At 39.9% G+C, this 14,613-nt stretch overlaps 1 protein-coding gene and 1 pseudogene across 2 annotated transcripts in view; one reads left to right on the forward strand and one right to left on the reverse strand.

Annotated features, from left to right (window-relative positions):
* The window catches only part of LRCH2 (leucine rich repeats and calponin homology domain containing 2), a 120,686-nt gene that overhangs the window by 82,615 nt on the left and 23,458 nt on the right, over positions 1-14,613 (reverse strand). The window lies entirely within an intron of this gene.
* LOC100602610 lies at positions 1,957-2,274 on the forward strand (annotated as a pseudogene).

A 14,613-nucleotide genomic window follows, 5' to 3' on the forward strand; every position in this document is an offset into this window, starting at 1 on the left:
ACTTGCCATTGGGAGGTGTTGAGTACAACCTTGCCCAGTCTAGATCCACCCAGCTTCACCCTCCTAACCTTATGCAAACATGAAACTCTGGGGGGCCAGGTTCTGGGTGTTCCACAACCCAATCTACCACCGGGGGCACATGAGTACCAAGGGGACAGAGACTGAGCATAAACACCCTACTTCTACAGTCTCAGCTGGCTCTTACCTGCAAGCACCACCTTCTGGCCTAGAAGCCAGTTTGCACAGCCTGTTGCAACCACTTCCAACACAAGAGCACAGTGCATGGGAATGAGGAGAGCATCTCACCACCACTGCTACCTCTATCACCCACACTACCCCAGCTGCTCAGCTCGAGAGCCTGCTTATCTGCCTGGTATACTGCTACTAAAACTGGCATCTGGGAAAGCCACCCAGATGCCCAAACATTAGCCTGCCTGGAAACTGCCAACACAGGAGCCAGCATATGCTGTCCCAGGTCACAAGGATAGACATACTTAGCACACCTCTGCTACCATTACAACCTGATGATGGGCCCATCAGGCATTCCAGTCACAAGCACAACTTCACCACAGGCCCCACCAAGAACCACACATCAACACAATAAGGATAGCCATACAAATTATACAGAGTCTTCACTACTGCATGCACCTGGAAGCAAAGCCAGAAGGCCTTACCCAACGAACATCATTGTCATATCTTCAAGAAAAAAGTCCCCCATCCACGTGAAAGTAATTTTTTAAAAAAGATGTAACTATGAAGCCAGATGAGCAGAAACCAACATAAAGATACAGAAAACATGAAAAAGCTAGGTAATATGATGGCCTCAAATGAATGCAATAATTCTCCAGCAGTAGATCCTAACCAAAAAAGGAAAAAAAAATCCTCAAAATCCCAGATAAAGAATTCAAAATATTGATTTTAAAGAAGCTCAATGAGATGCCAGAGAAATCTAAAAACCAATACAAAGAACTCAGAAAATCAATTCAGAATACAAATAAAAACTTATAACATGGAGATAAATATCTTTAAAAGATAAAAAGGCCGAGTATGGTGGCTAACGCCTATAATCTCAGCACTTTGGGAGGCCAAGGTAAGAGGACTGCTTGAGCCCAGGTGTTTAGGACCAGCTTGGGCAACATAGCGAGAACCTGTCTCTACTAAAAATATAAACATTAGCTAGGCATGGTGGCACATGCTTGTAATTCCAACTACTCGGGAAGCTGAGGCAGGAGGATCACTTGAGTCCAAAAGTTTGAGGTCATACTGAGCTATGATCACACCACTACACTCCAGCCTGGGCAACAGAACAAGTCTCTCTCTCTCTCTCAGACAGACACACACACACCACCACAACACCACACACACACACACACACACACACACAGAAATTCCGAAACTAAAGGATTCATTGAAGAAAATACAAAATACATTTTGTATTTTGAAATTGTATTTGTATTGAAATACTAGATCAAGCAGAAGAAAGAATTTCAGAACTTGAAGACAGGTCTTTTGAAATAATCCAGTGAGACAGAAATAAAGAAAAAGAATGAACAGAGCTTTTTTTTTTTTAACTTGCTTATTGCTTTTATTTATTTTATTTTTTTATTATACTTTAAGTTCTGGGATCCACATGCAGAACATGCAGGTTTGTTACATAGGTATACATGTGCCATTTGAGACTACATAAAATGACCAAACTTACAAATTATTGGTATTCCTGAGGGAGATGAGAGATTAAAAGGCTTAGAAAGCCTATTTAACAAAATAAGAAATGAAACTTTTCCAAGTATAGCAAGATTTAGACATCCAGACACAGGAGACTCAGTGATTCCCAGGAAAACACAATGCAAAAAGGAGTTTGCCACAGCATATTATAATCAGACTGTCTAAAGTAAAAAGAATTCTAAAATCAGCAAGACAGCATTCCACCACAGCCACCATTGCAGAGCAGCAGCAATGGCTGTGTGCTACACTATGGTCATGGGCCTCAACAAGGGCCACAAGGTGACCAAGAATGTGAGCAAGCCCAGACACAGTCGTAGCCTCGGGTGCTCGACCAAACACACCAAGTGTGTGCGGGGCATGATCCAAGAGGTACGTGGCTTCACCCCATACGAGAGGTGCACCATGGAGTTACTGAAGGTCTCCAAGGACAAACAAGCCCTCAAGTTCATCAGGAAAAGGGTGGGGACACACATTCACACCAAGAGGAAGCGGGAGGAGCTGAGCAATGTCCTGGCCATCATGAGGAAAGTTGCTGCTATGAAAGACTGAGCTCCCTGTCCTGCCCTCTCCCTAAAATAAAGAACAGCTTGACAGAAAAAATAAAATAAAATCAGCAAGAGAAAAGCACCCTGTCACCTACATAAGGAAACTCCATTAGACTAACATGAGACTTCTCACCAGAAACCTTAAAAGCCAGAAGAGAAGGGAATGACATATTAAAAATGCTGAAATAAAAAAAAACAAGACTGCCAGCCAAAGAACTCAATATCCAGCAATAAGCTTCATAAATAAGAAGAAACGAAGTCTTTCACAGACAAGCAAATGCTGAGGAATTCATCGCCACTAAACTGGCCCTACAAGAAATGCTCAAAGAAGTCCTAAACTTGGAAGTAAAAGTGATATTCATCTTCATAAAAACACACAAAAGTATAAAACTCACTGGCAAAGTAATCACACAAAGGAGGAAGAAAAAGGAATCAAATGGCACCACTACAGAATTCCACCAAACCACAAAGGCAAACATTCCAAGAAAAAGAAACAGAGAATTTATAAAACTAGAAAACAACAATACGAGAAGAACAAACCCTCACATATCAATATAAACCTTGAAAATAAATGAATTAAATGCCCCATTTAAAAGATGTAGATTGGCAAAATAGATTTTAAAAACATAATCCAACTATATGATGCTTACAAGAAACTCACATTACTTGTAAAGACACATATAGACCAAAAGTAAAGGAATAGAAAGACAGTCCACACAAACAAAATCCAAAAGTGAGCAGCACTAGCTGTACTTGTATCAATTAAATCAGATATTAAATAAAAGACGGTTAAAAAAAAAGACAAAGAACTTCATTCTATAATAAAGGGATCAATCTGGCAAGAGGCTACAACAATTTTAAATGTATATGCACCCAACACTGGAGCACCCAGATCCGTAAAACAAATATCACTAGGCCTATAGAGAGAGATAGATACAATAATGGTGGGAGACTTCAACGCACCACTCACAGCATTAGACAGATCATCTAGATAGGAAACCAACAAAGAAACATTAGATGTAAATTGGACTTTACACCAAATGGACCTAACAAATTTACAGAACATTCTGCCCAACAACTGCAGAATATACACTCTTTCGATGAGCACATGGAACATCCTCCAAGATAAACCACATGTTAGGCCATAAAACAAGTATCAACAAATGTTTAAAAATGAAATCCTATCAATTATTTTCTCATAACAGTGGAATAAATAGAAATCAATACAAAAAGGAACTTCAGAAACGATACAAACACATGGATATTACATAAGCTCCTGAACAATCATTGGATCAAAGAAGAAATTAATACAAAAGATTAAAAATTTTTTGAAACAAATGAAAACGGAAACACAACAAACCAAAACCTGTGGGATATAGCAAAAGCAGTGGTAAGAGGGAAATTTGTAGCATTAAATGCCTATGATCAAAAAAAAGAACGATTACAAATTATCAACCTAACAATGCATCTCAAAAAACTAGAAAATCAAGAACAAACCACACTCAAAACTAGCAGAAGAAATAACAAAGATCACAGTACAACTAAATGAAATAGGGACCAAAAAAATACAAAGTATTAAAAAAACAAAGAGTTGATTCTTCAAAAAGATAAATAAAACTGATAAACCAGTAGCTAGACTAACCTAGAAGAGAGATGAACCAAATAAACACAATGAGAAATAAAAAAGGAAATATTTCAACTGATACCACAGAAACACAATAGATCATCAGAAACTATTATGAACAACTATATACTCACAAACAAGAAAACCTAGAGGAAAGAGATAAATTCCTGGAAACATACAACCTACCAAGATTGAACAAGGAAGAAATAGAAAATCTAAACAGGCCAATAATGAAGAGCAAAATTGAATCAGTAGTAAAAAAAAAAAAAAAAAATCCCAATAAAGACAAGCTCAGGGATTGTTGAGGGAGCTTGGCTGAGGGATTCACAGCCAAATTCTATCAAATATAAAAAGAAGTAATACCACTCCTCCTGAAACTGTTCCAAAAAATTGAAGAGGAGAATATTCTCCCTAATTCATTCCATGAGACCACTATCACCCTAATACCAAAACTGGACAAGGACACAACAACCAAAAAAGGAAAACAGCAGACCAATATCCCTGATGAACATACATGCAAGAATCCTCAACAAAATACTAGTAAATTGAATCAAAAAGATAATGCACTGTATCAGTTCATTTTCATGCTGCTGATAAAGACATACCTGCGACTAGGCAATTTACAAAACAAAGAGGTTTATTGTACTTACAGTTCCAAATGGCTGGGGAGGCCTCACAATCATTGTGGAAGGCAAGAAGGAGCAAGTCACATCTTACATGAATGGCGGCAGGCAAAGAGCTTGTGTAGGGAAACTCCCGTTTTTGAAACCATCAGATGTCATGAGACTCATTCACTGTCACAACAACAGCACAGGAAATTCCCACCCCCCTGATTCAACCATCTCCCACCGGATCCCTTACACAACACATAGGAATTATGGGAGCTATTAAGATGAGATTTGGGTGGGGACACAGAGCCAAACCATATCATACACCATGATCAAGTGGGTTTTATACCAAGGACGCAAAGATGGCTCAACATATGCAAATTAATAAAGGTGATACATCACATAAACAAAATTAGGACAAGAAACATATGATCATCTCAATAGATGCAGAAAATGCATTTGATAAAATTAAGCTTCCCTTCATGATAAAAAACCCTCAACAAACTAGGCATAGAAGGAACATACCTGAAAAAAATAAAGGCCATATACAACAAACCCACATATCATACTGAATGGGGAAAAGCTGAAGGCCTTCCCTCTAAGATCTAAAACAAGACAAAGATGCCCACTTTCACCACTGTTATTGAATACAGTACTGGAAGTCCTAGCCAGAGCAATCAGGCAAGAGAAAGAAATAAAACACATCCAAATCAAAAAAGAGGAAGTCAAAGTATCGCAGATTGCTGACGATATGATCTTATATCTAGAAAAACCTAAAGACTCAACCAAAAAAACTCTTAGATTTGATAAATATAAAGTTTCAGGATACAAAAATTAACGTATAAAACACAGTAGCATTTCTAAATACCAATAATGATCTCACTGAGAATGAAATCAAGAAGTGAATCCTATTTACCACACCTACCAAAAAATAAAATGCCTAGGAATAAATTTAACCACAGAGGTGAAAGATCTCTACAAGGAAAACTATAAAACACAGATGAAAAAAATTGAAGATGACAAAAACAAATGGAAAGATATCTCATGCTCATGGATCAGAAGAATTAATATTGTTAAAATGACCATACTGCCCAAAGCAATCTACAGGTTCAATGCAATCCCTACCAAAATACCAACACAATTTTTCACAGAATTAGAAAAAACAATCATAAAATTCATATAGAACCAAAAAAGAGTCCAAATAGCCAAAGCATTGGTCTTCTGCAGCAACATGGATAGAACTGAAGGTCATTATCTTAAGTGAAACAAACCAGACACAGAAAGAAAAATATCACATGTTGTCACTCACTTTTTAGTGAATGCTAAAAAATGGTGTATACATAGATATAGAGAGCAGAGTGATAGATAATGGAGACTCAGAAGGGTGAGAGAGTGGGAGAGGGGTATATAATAAGAAATTACTTAATGGGTACAATGTATGTTATTTGGGTGACAGATTCTCTGAATCCCCTAACTTGACTACTATGCATGTAATAAATTTGCACTTGTATGCCATAAATTATATAAGTAAATTTTTAATGAAAAAAAAAAGAACAGCCACACTGGAAGACAGTCTGGTATGCTTTTACAAAGATAAATATGGTCTTAATTCAGGAATTGCAAGCCTGGGTATTTACTCAAATCAGTTCAAAACTAATGTCTACACAAAGTCTTCACACTAACATTTATAGCAGCCTTATTCATAATTCCCAAAATTTAGAAGCAAACAAGATGCATCTTTCAACAGGTTAATGAATAAACTGTGGAATATCCATACAATGGAATAGCTTCCAGGAAACAAGCTTTCAAGCCATGAAAAGAAATGGAGAGACCTTAACATATACTGCTTCTTGAAAGAAGCCAGTCTGAAATGTCTACATATGCTAGGATTCCTAGTAAATATCATTCTGGGAAGGGTAAAACTATGGTGATAGTAGAAAGATCAATGGTTGCCATGATTTGGGAGGAAAAGAGGGAATAAGGGAAGAGGAAGAGAGTATTGGTCCATTTTCACACTGCTGTAAAGAACTACCAGAAACTGAGTAATTTATAAAGAAAAGAGGTTTAATTGACTCATAGTCCACATAGCTGGGAGGCCTCAGGAAACTTACAATCATGGCAGAAGGCAAAGTAAGAGCAAGCACCTTCTTCATAAGATGGCGGGCAGGGCAGAGGAACCACCACACACTTATAAACTGTCAGATCTTGTAAGAACTCACTCACTATCATGAGAGCAGCATGAGGGAAACCACTCCCATGATCCAATCACTTCTCACCAGGTCCCTCCCAACACATTGCAATTATAATTCAATATGAGACTTGAGTGGGGACACAGAGCTAAACCATATCATTCTGCCACAGCCCTTCCCAAATCTCATTTCCTTATCACACTACAACACATTTGCAAAATTCCATCTCAACAGTCCCCAAATGTCTTAACTAATTTCAGCATTAAGTCAAAAGTCCAACTCCAAAGTCTCATCTGAGACAAGGCAAGTCCCATTCTGCCTATGAGCCTGTAAAATCAAGTTAGTTACTTCCTATATACAATGGGGGTACAGGCATTGTATAAATACACATGTTCCAAATGGGAGAAATTGGCCAAAATGAAAGGGCCTCAGGCCGCATGCAAGTCCAGAACACAATGGGGAAGTCATTAAAGCTTAAAGTTCCAAAATAATCTCCTTTCAATCCATGCCTCACATCCAGAGCACACTGATGGAAGGGGTGGGTTCCCAAGGCCTTGTGTAGCTCTATCCTTGTGGCTCTTCAGGGTATAGCCCCCATGGCTGGTTTCAGGGGATGGCATTGAGAGCCTGCAGCTTTTCCAGGTGCTCGGTACAAACTGTCAGTCTAGAGGTATGGAGGATAGTGGCCATCTTCTCACAGCTTCACTAGGCACTGCCCCAATGGGGACTCTGTGTGAGTCTCCAACCCCACATTTCCCCTCTACACTGCCCTAGTAGAGGTTACCCATGAGGGCTCTGGCCCTGCAGCAGACTTCTGCCTGGACATTCAGACATTACCATACAGCTTCTGAAATCTAGGCAGAGGTTCCCAAACCTCAACTCTTGTCTTCTAAGCACCCACAGGCCCAACACCATGTGGAGGCCACCAAAGCTTGAGGCTTGCACCCTCTGAGGCAACATTATGAGCTGTGCCTCAGCCCCTTTTAGCCACAGCTGAAGCTGGAGTGTCTGGGACAGAGGGCACCATGTCATGAGGCTGCACAGAGCAGCAGGGCCCTGGGCCAAGCCCATGAAATCATTTTTCCCTCCTAGGCCTCCAGGCCTGTGATGGGAAGGGCTGTCATGAAGATCTCTGAAATGCCCTGGAGACATTTTCCCCATTCTTTTGGCAATTAACATTTGGCTCCTTTTTACTTATGCAAATTTCTGCAGCAGGCTTGAATTACTTCCCAGTAAATAGGTTTTTCTTTTCTACCATATAGGCTGCAAATTTTCCAAACTATTATGCTTTTCTTCCCTTTTAAACATAAGTTCCAATGTCAGACCATCTCTTTGTGAATGCATATGACTGAACACATTCAGAAACAGCCAGGTCACATCTTGAATGCTTTGCTACTTAGAAATTTCTTCTGCCAGATACCCAAAATCATGTCTCTTAAGTTCAAAGTTCCACAGATCTCTAGGGCAGGAGCAAAATGCCATCAGTCTCCTTGCTAAAGCATAGTAAGAGTGACCTTTACTTCAGTTCCCAATAAGTTCCTCATCTCCATCTGAGACCACCTCAGCCTGGATTTTGTTGTCGACATCACTGTCGCATTTTGGTCATAACCATTCAACAAGTCTCTAGGGAGTTCCAAACTTTCCCATATATTCCTGTCTTCTTCTGAGCCCTCCAAACCATTCCAACCTCTGCCCATTACCCAGTTCCAAAGTTGCTTCCATATTTTCAAGTATCCTTATAGCAATGCCCCACTTCTTTAGTACCAATTTTCTGTATTAGTCCATGCTCACACTGCTATATAAAACCACCGGAGACTGGGTAATTTATAAAGAAAAGAGGTTTAATTGACACACAGTTCCGCATGGCTGGGGAGGCCTTAGGAAACCAATCATGGCGGAAGGTGAAGAAGAAGCAAGCACCTTCTTCACAAGGCAGAGGGCAGGAGGAGAATGATGCACACTTATAAACCATCAGATCTCATAAGAACTCACTATCATGAGAACAGCATCGGGGAAACCACCCTCATGATCCAATCACCTCCTACCAGGTCCCTCCCCTGACACATAGTGGTTACAATTCAATATGAGATTTGGGTGGGGACCCAGAGCTAAACCATATCAAAGAGTGATTAATACATGGATCACAGAATTTTCAGGGCAGTTACACTCTTCTATGTGATACTGTGGTGATGCATACATGACACATGCATTTGTCAAAACACATACAACTATACAACACAAAGACTGAACCCTAATGTATAGACTTTAATAATAAAATATAGCTTCATCAATATTCATCATCAAGTGTACCATATATTGGTTCATTAATTATAAAAAATATATTACAAAAATGTAAGATGCTAAAAATAGGAAAATTATGAGCTGGAGAAGAGGAGTATGGGGTAACTGTACTATCTGCTCAATTTTTTTGTAAACCTAAAACTTCTGAAAAATAACATACGAAATAAAAAGGCAGCCAGGCATGGTGGCTCATGCCTGTAATCCCAGCACTTTGGGAGGCCGAGGTGGGTGGATCACAAGGTGAAGAAATCAAGACCATCCTGGCCAACATGGTGAAACCCTGTCTCTATTAAAAATACAAAAAATTAGCCAGGCATGGTGGCAAGCACCTATAATCCCAGCTACTTGGGAGGCTGAGGCAGGAGAATCACTTGAACCCGGGAGGTGGAGGCTGCAGTGAGCCGAGATCACGCCATTGCACTCCAGCCTGGGCAAAAAGAGCAAAACTCTGTCTCACAAAAAAAAAAAACACGCAAAAAAAATGAAATAAAAAGGCAAATAAACTACCAAAAAGGGACAGAAAAATATACTAAAATATCAGTATTAATAACAAGAATAATTTAATGATTTAAACAATATCAAGACATTACTAACCTATACATTTTTTATGCTCCTTTATGTTCATTCCCCTCCAAATAAAAGATTATGTACTTAAATTACAAAGTAATATTACAAGCTCCCTCAGGGAATTTAATTAAATGTGCATTCATAAACTATTTTCTGGATGATTTCATGTATTTATTTAGTAAACACCACTTAAAATTATAATTATTATTCTAATTTAATGGAGTTAAATTAAATAAAGAATAATAAATCTTGCTGGGAACAGGCCCCCAAATCTGGCCATGAACTGGCCCCAAAACTGGCCATAAACAAAATCTCTGCAGCACTGTGACATGTTTGTGATGGCCTTGACACCCATGCTGGAAGGTTGTGGGTTTACTGGAATGAGGGCAAGGAACACCTGGCCCACCCAGGGCAGAAAACCGCTTAAAGGTGTTCCTGAACCACAAACAATAGCATGAGCGATCTGTGCCTTAAGGAGATGCTCCTATCGCAGGTAACTAGCCAGACCCATCCCTTTATTTCAGCCCATCCCTTTGTTTCCCGTAAGGAATACTTTTAGTTAATCTATAATCTACAGAAACAATGCTTATCACTGGCTTGCTGTCAGTAAATATGCAGGTAAATCTCTGTTGAAGGCTCTCAGCTCTGAAGGCTGTGAGAACCCTGATTTCCCACTCCACACTCTATATTTCTGTGTGTGTGTCTTTAATTCCTCTAGCGCCGCTGGGTTAGGGTCTCCACAACTGAGCTGGTCTCAGCAAAATCTAATTATTAGGTGTTTCAGATTTAAAATCAGTATAAACATCTAAAGCACTGGGTAAATACAATAACAGTGCCAAAAAAAAAAAAATACAACCATGGAAAGAAAGATGGGAAATAACATAAAACTATTTGTATCTTAATTTCTTGAACTATCTCACACTAACAGCATCTCATATTTTCCATCAAAAAAGTGAAGATTAACTTTTATATAGCTATAATTAATAAAATTTAAACTGATTTAAAATGTTTATCTTGTGATATACAATAAAGGAGCTTTTTAAACATTAAAAATCACTTAATGTACACTGGGGCAACTAGGAAAATAAAATATGACTAATAATGAACAAATAATCGAGAAATACATGCAAAACTAGTATTTTAATTGAGTTCCAGCAAAAAATTAAATAAATAAAAACTCCACCTAAAAATTGGGGGAAAAAGAACAGCTGGGTGCAGTCAGTGTCTCATGCCTGTAATCCCAACACGTTGGGAGGCCCAGGTGGGAGGATCATTTGAGCCCAGATGTTCCAGACCAGCCTGGGCAATATGGCAAAACCCTATCTCTACAAAAAAAATACAAAAAGTAGCTGGGCATGGTGCATGCCTGTAGTTCCAGCTACTCGGGAGGCTAAGAGGTGGGAGGATGGTTTGAGCCCAGGAGGTTGAGGCTGCAGTGAGCCATGATCACACCACTGCACTCATGCCTGGGTGACAGTGAGACCCTGTCTTTTTCAAAAAATAAAAATAAATAAAAATCGGAAAACTGCTCATTTATTCCTCCGTGAGTGATTCACCTCACAACAATTTCAAGGCCTACATTCTTAGGCAACAAACAGCACTTGGGAAAAGACAATTATAAAAATGGTTCACCTTTTCCACATAAAAAAGGACATTAAAATGTGTATTTATCTTCCTGTCATAGGCTGAATGGTGGACCTCAAAGATATCAGATCCTAATTCTGGAACCTGTGAGTGTTATCTTATATGCTAAAGGTTTTACAGATGTAATTAAGAGTCTTGTGATGAGATTAGCCTGCATCATCCATGTGGATCCTAAATGCCATCACAGGTATCCTTGTAAGAGGAAAGCAGAGGGTAAACCAGACAGACTGAAGAGGGGGCCATGTGGAGAAGGAGGCTGCCACTGGAATAATTGTGCCACACAATGCCAGTAGCCATCAGAAGCTGGAAGAAGCAAGGAATGGATTCTCCCCTACAGCCTCCCCATAGGGAGTGCGGCCCTGCCAAAACCTTGATTTTGGCTCAATTAAATTCGTTTCTAACTTCCAGTCTCCAAACCTGTGAGAGACTAAATTTCTGGTTTTTAAACTATTAAGTTTGTGATAATTTGTTATGGCAGGCACAAGAAACTAATATACACCATAATGGTAGTTTATTGGAATTAATAAGAGAATGATTGTAAATACTTTTTAATTACATAGCTGTGTATTTTTTTCTTGTGCAGTATCGATATCTCAGTTAATTAGTATCCAAAGGGATGAGCACCTTTATAACCACTGAGCTGTTTGTCTTGTCTAATTTTTAATCATAAAATCCAGTATTGGCAGTAAATCAACAGTAGACAGATTGCTGTGTACTGTTTCCTGCCTTCCTTCAAGACATTCCCTGTAAAACTGCTGGGAGTCTATTAGAGACCTTGGTCAATAATCTTAAGTAACCCAATCTAAATTATGTTCTGTATCACTCTTGAGCTTCAGAGGTCAAGGAAGCCAGAGAAGAAGGAGAGGAGTCAGATGGAATGGAAATCTGTTTGCTGTCTCCCAAGCTGCACCCACAGAGTCACAGATTGGTCTATCTGCTGCCCATTGAAATTCCTGGCCCACTGGCTACCATTTCTGCCAAATATACAAAATGACTTTCAGAAATTATACTATTATACTATACTAATTATAGTCTTATTCAGTGTATAAATGGCTAGAGATAGTTTTTTGCACAAATTGATAAACAAGTTTAATTGCTGTTTAATAATATAGATTACCACAGTGTCTCCTTTTAAAAAAAATCCTAGGTAATATTTGAAAGCCTGACACACTTTTACTTCTGGCCCTAAAAATGCCATCACGTGTATCCTTATAAGAGGAAAGCAGAGGGAAATTAAACAGACACATTAAGCAGAGGGCCATGTGATTTTTACCTCTGATAAAATTCCTAATAATGAAGGGTGCTGTTTGAACACATCTTCATCATTACAGTAGAGATATCACCATAGAATTGTCTGCTTGAAGGAACATGGGAGTTAATGGAGAAATAACTTGAAATCAGAACTCTAAATTCACATCATGAATAACCTAAGTGGAATTGAGGCAAATATTATACACATACACTCTATATGCTAGATCACAATACTGTGCACTTTGCATAGATTATTTCTAATCCTTTTAACAATTTCAATTTTGTAAGGTAGTTTCTGTTTCTCATTTAACATATTGATATGGTCTGGCTGTGTCCCCATCAAAATCTCATCTTGAATTCCCACGTGTTGTGGGAGGGACCCAGTGGGAGTTAATTGAATCACAGAGGCAAGTCTTTCCCATGCTGTTCTCATGATAGTGAATAAGTCTCACAAGATCTGATGGTTTTAAAAAGGGGAGGTTCCCTGCACAAGCTCTATTCTCTTGTATGCCACCATGTGAGATGTGCCTTTTACCTTCCACCATGACTGTGAGGTCTCCCCAGCCACATGGAACTGTAAGTCCAATAAACCTCTTTCTTTTGTAAATTGCCCAGTCTTGGGTATGTCTTTATCTGCAGCATGAAAATGAACTAATATAGTAAATTGGTACCAGTAGAGTGGGGCACTGCTGAAAAGATACCCAAAAATGTGAAAGTGACTTTGGAACTGGGTAATAGGCAGAAGTTGGAACAGTTCGGAGGGCTCAGAAGAAGACAGGAAAATGTGGGAAAGTTTGGAACTCCCTAGAAACTTGTTGAATGGTTTTGACCAAAATGCTAATAATGATATGGACAATGAAACCCAGGCTGAGGTGATCTCAGATGGAGATGAGGAACTTGTTGGGAACTGGAGCAAAGGTGACACTCTTGTTTTGTTTTAGCAAAGAGACTGGTGGCATTTTGCCCCTGCCCTAGAGATCTGTGGAACTTTGAACTTGAGAGAGATGATTTAGAGTATCTGGTGGAAGAAATTTCTAGGCAGCAAAGCATTCAAGAGGTGACTTGGGTGCTGTTAAAAGCATTCAGTTTTAAAAGGGAAACAGCATAAAAGTTTGGAAAATTTGCACCCTGACAATGTGATAGAAAAGAAAATCCCATTTTCTGAGGAGAAATTCAAGCTGGCTGCAGAAATTTGCGTAAGTATCCAGGACCTGAATGTTAATCCCCAAGAAAATGGGGAAAATGTCTCCAGGGCATGTCAGAGGTCTTCAGAGCAGCCCCTCCCATCACAGGACTGAAGGCCTAGGATGAAAAAATGGTTTCGTGGGCCAGTCCCAGGGCCCCTGTGTGGTGTGCAGGCTAGGGACTTGTTGCCCTGTGTCCCAGCGACTTCAGGCATGACTATAAGGGTCCAAGGTACAGCTTGGGCCGTGGCTTCCGAGGGTGCAAGCCCCAAGCCTTGGCAGCTTCCATGTGGTGCTGATCCTGCAGGTGCACAGAAGTCAAGAATTGAGGTTTGGGAACCTCTGCCTAGATTTTAGAGAATGTATGGAAATGCCTGTATGTCCAGGCAGAACTTTGCTGCAGGGGCAGGGACTTCATGGACAACCTCTGCTAGGGCTGTGCAGAAAGGAAATGTGGGGTCAGAGCCCCCACACAAAGTCCCCACTGGGGCACTGCCTAGTGGAGCTGTGAGAAGAGGGCCACCATCCTCCAGACCCCACGATGGTAGATCCACTGACAGCTTGCACTGTGCACCTGGAAAGGCCACAGACACCCAGTGCCAGCTTATGAAAGCAGCCAGGAGGGAGGCTGTACCCTGCTAAACCACAGGGGCGGAGCTGCTCAAGACCATAGGAACCCACCTCTTGCATCAGCGTGACCTGGATGTGAGACATGGAGTCAAAGGAGATCATTCTGGAGCTTTAAGATTTGACTCCCGCACTGGATTTCAAACTTGCACAGGGCCTGTAACCCCTTTGTTTTGGCCAAATTCTCCCATTTGGAATGGCTGTATTTACCCGATGCCTGTATCCCCATCGTATCTAGGAAGTAACTAACTTTCTTTTGATTTTACAGGCTCATAGCCGAAAGGGTCTTGCCTTGTCTCAGATGAGACTTTGGACTGTGGACTTTTGAGTTAATGCTGAAATGAGTTA

This window comes from Nomascus leucogenys, chromosome X (genome assembly GCF_006542625.1).
Source record: "Nomascus leucogenys isolate Asia chromosome X, Asia_NLE_v1, whole genome shotgun sequence".
Classification (NCBI taxonomy): Eukaryota; Metazoa; Chordata; class Mammalia; order Primates; family Hylobatidae; genus Nomascus; species Nomascus leucogenys.